Source organism: Hipposideros armiger, unplaced genomic scaffold, assembly GCF_001890085.2.
Source record: "Hipposideros armiger isolate ML-2016 unplaced genomic scaffold, ASM189008v1 scaffold_108, whole genome shotgun sequence".
Lineage (NCBI taxonomy): Eukaryota > Metazoa > Chordata > Mammalia > Chiroptera > Hipposideridae > Hipposideros > Hipposideros armiger.
In genome coordinates, this window is record NW_017731458.1 from 2,449,710 (window position 1) to 2,459,235 (window position 9,526).

Genomic DNA, 9,526 nt, shown 5'->3' on the forward strand with positions numbered 1-9,526 from the left:
GAAAGTGACTGTAAACGACTTATCTTTGTGTACCTAGGGCTTGGGTAATGTGGGTACTCAATGAATGGGTCTTAAAAGTATGGTGAAAGAATGAATGAATAAAAAAAAGAAAGAAGGAAGGAAGAAAGGAAGGAAGGTAGGTAGGAAGGAAAGAGAGAAAGGAGGAAGGGGGGAGAGAAAGAAGGAAGGAGAGAAACAAGAAAGAGATACATGAATTGATTTGCTGTTAGCCTTCCACACATCTGCCTGTCAGGGTCCTGCACCACCCCTGTCTGCTGGGCGTGTGTCACTGCTGATGTAGAGGAACCCTGGGCCTGGGCCGGCTGTGTATGACTCGCATCTCACCCTACCCCTGACCACAGCATCACACCCAGTTTCTGCTCCTCCTGGTTTTTTGTTGTTTTTGTTGTAAATTTTACGATATAATGTACGTGCCCCCAAATATTATACAAATAATCGGTGTACAGTTGGGTGAATTTTCAAAGTGAACACATCCATGTCAGCAGCACTCAGATCAAGAAAGAGAATGGAAACAGCCCCCTTGTGCCCTCTTCCAGTCACTGCTACCCCCAAGGGTGACCATTCTTCTGGCTCTTATCACCATTCATTTTTCTGCTTTGTACTTTATATAAATATGACAATATAATATATACTCTTTTGACTCTGGCTTTTTAAATTTTATTTTTTTAAGATTTTATTGGGGAATTGGGGGAGGGGAACAGTGTTGGGGAATTGGGGAAGGGGAACAGCCAAGTTGTTGTCCTTCAATTTTAGTTGTGGAGGGCGCAGCTAGCTCAGCTCCAAGTCCAGTCACCGTCCGGCCTCCCGTCAGCAGCTCAGTGGCAGCTCAGCTTGGGCGCAGCTCACTGGCCCATGTGGGAATTGAACCGGTGACCCTTTTGCTCAGAGCTTGCGCTCTTAACCAACTGAGCCACTCGGCTGGCCCTGGCTTTTTAAATTTAATGCTATGTTTATTCATGTTGTGGTTTATTCAACCTTTTGTTGAAATATATATTTATTTATTCATTCTGCTGTTGATGGATATTTGGGTTGTTTCCAGCTTTGGGCTGTTCAGACTTGTGCTTTCATGAGCATCCTTGTACAAGTCTTGGGAAGCACATGCGCACCTTCATGTTGGGTATCTACCTGGGTGTGGAATAGCTGAGTTGTAGTCAAGGTGCATGCTCTATTTGAGTAGAGACTTGCCATTTTCCAAAGTGCTTGTTAGTTTTTACTCCCACCAGCAGGGTTTGAGAGCTTTGCTTGCTCCACATTCTCACCGAGGCTTGGCATTATCTGTCTTTCTTTGTCCAGATATTTTGGTGGGTGGATTATTTTGCCTTGACCACATGCTCCATCTCACTGGCAGTCTGCTCCAGCTCTCTCAGTTTAGGTGGGTCTATAGAACCAGCTTCTCTGGTCCTCCACTCTTGCCTTGTAGTTTTGTTTGTGTGTGTGTGTGTGTGTGTGTGTGTGTGTGTGTGTGTGTGTGTTTTAATTTTATTGGGGAACAGCCATGGTCATTGGTTACACATTGCTCTCATGCTACAATGGCATAGTTGACTCTTTTAGGGAGGGCACAGCTCACAGTGGCCCATGTGGGAATCAAACCAGTAACTTTGGTGTTATCAGCACCATGCTCTAACCAACTGAGCTAACCGGTCACCCTGTAAACTGATTGTTTTAAGCACCAAGTATTTGTTATGGCAGCCCTAGAAAACAAATCCAGGGAATTACACTGATAATGTAGCAAAACTTTTAAAACCCTATTTCTTCAAGTGTCTCTCCCCTTCTCTGTCTCTCTCTGTCTCTTTTCTTTCTTTCTGCCCTTGCATGTGTGACAGCTGCTGCCAGTCTTCCTTCTCCCTCCCTCCCAACTTCCCTGCTCAAATGACCTCAACTAAGCTCTGCAGTCCCCTTTTTCCTTCTCTTTCGCTCCTTTCCCCTTACTATATACCGTTAGGTATTTCCCATGGACATCCAGGGGCCACAGCTGTTCTCCTTGCTCTCCCTAAAGCCCACAGGTCGCATGGGCTGAGCCAGGGCTTTCCTTAGCAGTGCAAGGGGGAGAACATGAACGCCCACCCTTGCTTCCCCTGTCTGACTTGCTCTCAGGAAATAACCACATGCTTCTCCCAGCTGCCCCCGACCCTTCCCTTTCCCCCTTTCCTAACAGCCTTTCCATCACGAGTCTCTGTATACTCTTTTTGTTTTGTTTTGTTTCCAAACAACCCTGGAATCAGCCCACGGTCTCTCCATCCCTTTGCTTCTTCTTGGGTTCGGGCCACCAGCATCTCCCCCTGGACCATTGCCACGCCTCTTGTATATAGCCCCCTCAGCCTATTGGTCTCAGTCCATTCGGGCTGATATAAGAAAACTACCATAGACTGGACGGCTTAAACAACAGACATTTATTTCTCTTATTTCTATAGGCTGGGAAGTCCAAGATAAAGGTGCTGGCAATTTCAGTGTTTGCTGAGGGCCCGCTTCCTGGTTCGGAGATGGCCGTCTTCTTGCTGTGCTCTCATGTGGCAGGAAGGTCTAGGCAGCTCTCTGGGGTTGCTTTTATAAGGCCGCTAATCCCATTCCTGAGGGCTCTGCCCTTATGAGCTAATCACCTCCTAAAGGCCCCACCTCCTGGTACTATCGCATTGGGGGGTTAGGATTTCAACACATGAATTTGGGGTGGGACTTTCAGCCTATAGCACCATCCTTCACACTTCAGTCAGGGAGAGTGATCCAACAATGTAAGCCTGAGCATGCTGTGCCCTGGCCTCCATCCCTTCAGCGTCTTTCCTCTGCTTTAGGCCTGTATCCAAAATTTTCAGGACGGGTTACGAGAACCTCGTCTTCCATCCTTCCAGCCTCATGAATGTCGCACTGCCCGGGCCCACTCCCCTCAAACCAGGCAGATTTATGTTCCTCAAATATCTCCTTGCTTTTTCCCAGCCTGTTTCCCCTTTCTCAAGCGCTCTCCCGCCCCACGCCTGTTACCACATTAACTCCGCCTCCACTGTCAGCCCCCAGCAAACGCTGTCTTGGAGAAGCCAGTGTTTAATCCTCTCAGCCAGGGTCAACTGCTCCTGCTGTGTCCCTGTAGCATTTCCATTTATCTCTATGGTAACCTTATCACACTCTATTTATAACCACTGGGACTTCATTAGAGCAGTTTCCATGTGTCATTTTTGTTCATCACTGGACTTCTACTGCCCAACCCTGGAACATACGAGGCAGCCGATAGCTATTGCTAACTTAATTATTTAGCTAATTAGGAGAGCCAGGGAGGGGATTATTGACTCACTATCTAAATTTATGAGAAGGGCAATAGGGAACAAGAAAAGATAATAAGATCAATGTTGCTGGGATACTATTAGCTAACATTTATTAGGAATCCTATAACCTTTAGGGGCATTTAAACATATTCATTCATTCATTCATTCCACAAACCTTTGAGCATCTGTGATGGGCCAGTTACTAAGAACACACAACTACATCAGACAGTGCTTGTCCTCAGAAAAGCTCATCTAAGAGTCTAATTCTATTGAGTGGTAGAGCAACCTGCTGAAATGAGTATTATTAGTCTTTATTGATTAGGACATTTTTGTTCCAAGTGACATGGGACCCAACTCAAACAGGCTTAAGCAAAACTGGATTATGTGACAGAGAAGTCAAAGGGGTAGATATGGCATCAGGCATGGCTGGATTCTATATTCAACAATGTCCCCTAGACCATACTGCCCTGTCTCTCACGTCTTCCCTCCTTGATGTTGGCTCCATGCTGTCACCCCAGCACCCATCGGTTTTCCTCTCACAGTCTCCATATGGCTGCAGGCTCATATTCCTGGGGCCTCTTTCCCAGGAGCACCTGCAAAAGCCCAGCCATTCACTGTGATGACCAGCTCAGGTCACTGATCTGTCCCTGAGCCTCTCACTCTACCAGGGGAGGGCAATGTCCCAAGGGTTGAAGGTCTCATCAAATGCCTCATGCCCCAACCTAAATGAGGTGTGGAGCCTTCCCAGACCTCATGGACTGAGAGCAGGGGATGGGGGACTGTCTCAGTAAAAATCAAGGGTGTTGCAATAAGAAGTGGGGGATGGAAGCCAGAGAGGCAGACAATAAATGTTTACCAATCTGTCTGCTTTAGAGGTAGGGACAGAAGGCACAGAGAGAGGTTAAGTGACACCCAAGGCCACACTACTGGTACCTGGCAAAGCTAAGACTTGAATCCCGGTCTGCGTCACTTCAAGTAGCTCTTTTCACAAAGCCAACCTACCCAACGGATAGCCTGAGACACAGAAAGGGGCCTGGAGTACTGACAACCACTGTGTAGAAATCCAGGCTCAGAGAGGTTTAGTAACCTGCCTGAGTTTGCACAGCTAAGAAGTGAACAACAAATTTTTCCGAACCCATGATTGTCTAGGTCTTTCTGTGATCCCATCCTTGGCTTGAGAATGCATCACTTCAATCTCTGCCTCTGTCTTCACAGGGCCTTCTCCCTATGTGTCTGTATCTTCATACCATCTTCCCTCTGTGAGTGTCTCTGTGCCTAAATTTTCCTCTTTTTATAATCAGTCACTGGATTTAGGATCCAACCTAATCCAGTATAACCTCATCTTAACTCGATTATATCAGCAAGGATCCTGTTTCCAAATAAAGTCACATTCACAGGTATCAGGTGTTAGGACTTGGACATATCTTTTGGGGGTACACAATTCAACACCCCCTCCCCCGCCCCCCTCCAACCAGATGTGGTAGAAATTAATTCAGAAGCAGGAAGAAGCTGAACAGAAATCGTGCCTGGGGAGTAGACTGCTCATGCTCAAGGTGTGATGGAAGGCTGGCCAGAGTCCCGTGGAGAAGGCCCGGCTGCACAGGCACAGGGACAGAGCCCCAGACGGGAGCCTGGGTTGTGCTCTGTCATCAGACTGTCTTGTGCTTTTCCTGGCTGCTCTGTCTGCCCTCCGGCTGGCAGGAGGAATGGTGATGCAGGCAGAGGAGGGAGCCCGATAGCTTTCAGGCCTGAGCATTTGCAATGAAGCCTGGCTGGGTCACTGCACGGTTCTCTAAGACACCCTGGGTCCCAGCTACCTCCAAACTGACCCCATCTGCAAAGCAGAATCAGTCTGGAGTTGGAGAATCCTTGGCAAGGGCTGCAAGGACTGGCAGGGACGGGGCTTTTTTCTTAAAAGAAAAGAGATAGAAGAAGACTCCCAGGGCAAAGAGTGCAGCCCTTTACTTTTTCAGAGCCATCAACCAAAACCCAGTGTGTAGAAAGGACAGCCCAACATCTTTAGGTTAGGGTCCTTGACCAGGAGACAAGAAGACTGGACTGGGGGTGGGGGAGGGGAGAAGGAACACCATCTTTAAACACTTGAAGGCCATTGTGAGGACAAGGCCCTCAATCTATTCTGTGTGACAAGAACTTCAGAGGAAAAGTGAAACCGAGGAAGCACAGGCCTGAATCAGGGAAGAACTTCCTATCAAGGAGACCTGCCCAGTAGTGTCAGGGCTTTACCCAGAGAGGTAATGAGCTCCCTGTGACTAGAGAAGATGACGAAGAGGCTGAAGGATTGACAATCGGTGAGAAAGTCATCCATCACCCAGAGGGACCCTCTTCTATGACAGCCAGGATTTAACCCTGAGCCTCCTGACTTCAAAGCCCATTTTCTTAACTGTTAAATAGGTGGAGACATGGTGAAAATGCAATGTCATTTAGACATTTAGAGCTAGGTCCTTTTCTAGACCTAAAGTTTTCTTTTGCTTGTAAAACTATCCCTGTGGCGCGTTGGTTAAGAGCTGGCTTGGGACGCCAGCTCTGAGCAGCAGGGCCCCGGTTCAGATCCCACATGGGGGCCAGTGACACTGCGCCCTCTACAGCTAAGATGGTGAACAACAGCTCAACCTGGAGCTGGGCTGCTGTGAGTCTCCGGCGACAGTGTAGGCTGCAGTGGGCTGCCATAAGTTACCGTGTGTGGCCGGCAGCCAGCGCGAGCAGTCGGCAGCCAGTGTGTGAGCTGCCATGAGCCGCTGTGAGTGGCTGGCTGTCCAATGGCCGGTGAGCGACTGCCTCACCTGGGAAGAGTGCAGTAATAATACCAACATGGGCCAGTGAAGCGACGTCCTCCACAACTAGACTGAAGAACAAAAGGACAGCAAATTGTCTGTTCCCCTTCCCCTGATTCCCCAGCGCTGTTCCCCTCCCTCAATTCCCCAGTAAAATCTTAAAAAAAAAAACCACCCAAAAAAACACAAAACTACCCCTGTGTTAGTATCTTCTCATTTCTCCCACAGGTCCCAGGAAGGTTGGTTATTTGGAATCCAGAACAAAGTTCCCTAAAGAAACAAGCCTATGTTGGGCTTCTTGGGCATCTCTTGGAAATTCGTAACCCATCAGAGGTCTGAAACAAAGCTCCTTTTTTCCCAATTCTAAACCCTTAGTGGGGACTCCCTAGGTGGTGGTCCATCAGAAGGGCTGACCCACCATCATGCCCCACCCACTCTTTTTCTTGTGTCCTCTGTCACAGTGTCATCAACTGTCCCAGATTGCCAGGGACTGAGGTGTTTATTGGGGCACAATACTTTCAATGTTAAAACCAGGAGAGTCCTGGGCACACTGGGACAACTTGGTCACCCTACTTGGTGATGAATCTACAGCAGGGTTCCCAGCTGGGTCTCAGGTAGATTCAGACATATTGGAGTAGGTCTGCAGGCAGAAGCCAAAGGAACTGTTTTTTCCCCCTGATTCTATGAGACCCAGGGGACACAAGTAACCTTGCTCTGGGGCCTAGTGACAAGTCCAGCACAGGCTTGGAGGCAATGGGCTTCTTTTTCCTTTGGACTGAACATGGCCTGGCTGGGCCAGCAGCGCCGCGAGGCCTGGCAGCTTCCATCTCCGGAGGCCTGGGGAGTCTGCTCACAGCACCAGCCTCTACCAGGTCTCCGAAGGCAGATGCAGGACCTCATCCTTGACCTCTCTTGAACTCCCACTTCCAGGCAGTTCGGAGTCCTGTGGAGTCTGTTGCCAGGATGGCTCTGTCATATTTCCCATCTTCACCCTGACCACTGCCAGGAACAGGCAGAGACCAGGTTTCCTATTTCTGTATTCCTAGCTCCTGGTGAATAGCAGAAGGAGGGAGGGAGGGAGAGAGGGAGGAAAGAAGGGTCCTCCTGAATCCTGATGGCTGAGGAGTTTCCTGCAGAGAGCTGTGCTGGGGCTAAGACCTCAGGAGCAAAGGGGATGAGGAGGAGGCTCCAGGGCTCCCCTGTTTTTCTTGTTCCTGTAGACCCTGAACCTGGCCAGCTGAAACAGGGGTTTGTGCGTAGAACTGAGGTGTGGCAGGGAGGCCAGGACAACCCGCCAACCCTTCCATACGGAAGGAGGCTGAGGACCTGATGGTGTTGCGTATGGAAACAAACCCCATGTGAATGATCTGTCCTTTCCGGGAGACTGGTTAGGTTAAGGGGAAGGGGAAGGCTGGCAAAGAGGGAAGACAGAAGGGTCAGAAAGTGGAAAGGGGGCCTCCTATACTGTGGGAGGAGCTAGCCTGGGTCCCAGAGGTCATTGGAATAGATAGAGTGGCCTCCATTATGACCGGCCAATGACTGGGCTGCGTGTGAAGCTGCCCTGCAGACTCCTCCCCTTCCTCCACTGGCCTCCAGAGGCCCAGCAGCTACCGCAGTGTCTCTTAATCTCACTATAGCTGTGTGAGCTATGGCTGTGTGATCCCCACTTACAGTTGAGGAAGCCTCTTTCCCCACCTTCTTTTGATTTGTTTGAATATGTTTTAGAATTCCATTTTAATTTATTTATTGGTTCTGCATATGTTTAGTGGTTTACCTAGAGGTCACAATATATATATATATATATCTGCTATGGACTGGATGTTTGTGTTCCCCCTTTCCTTAATTTATAGGTTAAAATCCTAGCCTCCACCAGGTGAAGGTATTCAGAGCTGGGGCTTTGGGGAGGTGATTAGGTCATGAATGAGATTAGTGTCCTTATAAAAGAGGCTCCAGGGGAAGCCGGTTAGCTCAGTTGGTTAGAGCGCAGTGCTCATAACACCAAGGTTGCCGGTTCAATTCCCACATGGGCCAATGACTTGCGCCCTCCACAACTAGACTGAAACAACTACTTGACTTGGAGCTGATGTGTCCTGGAAAAACACACTGTTCCCCAATAAAACATTAAAAGAAAAAAAGAGGCTCCAGAGAGACCCCCAACCCCTTCCACTATGTGAGGACACAGCTAGAAGGCACCATCTATGAACCAGAAAGCAGGTCTTCACCAGACAATTTGCCAACACCTTCATCTTGAACTTCCCAGCCTCCAGAACTGTGAGAAATACATTTATGTTGTTTATAAGCCATCCAGTCTCTGGTATTTTGTTATGGTAGCCCAAAAAGACTAAGCCAGTACCCTTGCTTTTTCATGGTCTACTTAGAGTTAATATTGCACCATTTCATGTTTCCAACTACTTACCATCACTATCATTTACCACCCTCCTGTCCTGTATGCTGTAATTGTCATAGGTTGATCTTACGTGCAGGTGGAAAGTTCATGAACTTAATTGTCTGATCTTTTCATATTACAGCCACATAGGTGATAAGCTCCATGAGATAATGTTATAGTTTTTTTCTTTAAATAGTTATATCTCTTTAAAGAAATTCAGAGGAAAAATCATTGTATATAATTACCCAGATATTTCCCATTTCTGACTCCCTTTATTCCTTCTTGAAGATTTGAATTTTCACCTGGCTTCATTTCCCCTCAGCCTGAAGAATTTCCTCTGGCTTGTCTTATAATGCAGGTCTGCAGGTGATGAATTCTCTTAGTCTTGTGTTTCTGATAATGTCTTTATTTCACCTTCATTCTTGAAGGATATTTTCACTGGCTATAGAATTCTATATAGAATTTCTCCCATCACTTAAAGATGTGGTTCCACTGTCTTCTGGCCTCCACATTTTTTGGTGCTATGTGTGTAGTGGGTTTTTTCCCCTCTGGCTACTTTCAACCTTTTCTCTTTGATCTTCAGCTTTCAGTTTGATGTGACGTTCCTAGCCATAGTTTTCTTTAAATGTATCCTGCTTGGGGTGTAGTGAGTTTCTTGAATTTTAAAATTTATCTTTCATCATATTTGGGAATTTAATTCCCATTTTTGGCCATTTTTTTTTCTCCAAATGCTTTATTCTGCCTTATTCTCTTTCTTCTCCTAGGACTCTAATTACATGTGTGTTAGGCCTTATGATATTGTCCCACAGGTCCCTGAGATACTGTTGTGTTTTTTTAATCTTTTTTCTCTCTGTTGGTCAGATTGAATAATTTCTATTTATCTATCTTCATGTTCACTGATTAGTTTCTCTTTCTTCTTCATTCTGTTGTTCAATTCATCCAGCGAACTTTTTCCTCCTGAGCTATCTCAGCTATTGTATATTTCTGTTGTTGAATTTCCATTTTTTTCTCCCTCCCTTTCTCAATTGGGTTCTTTATACATATAATTCCTATTTCTCTGCTGAGATGTCCTATAT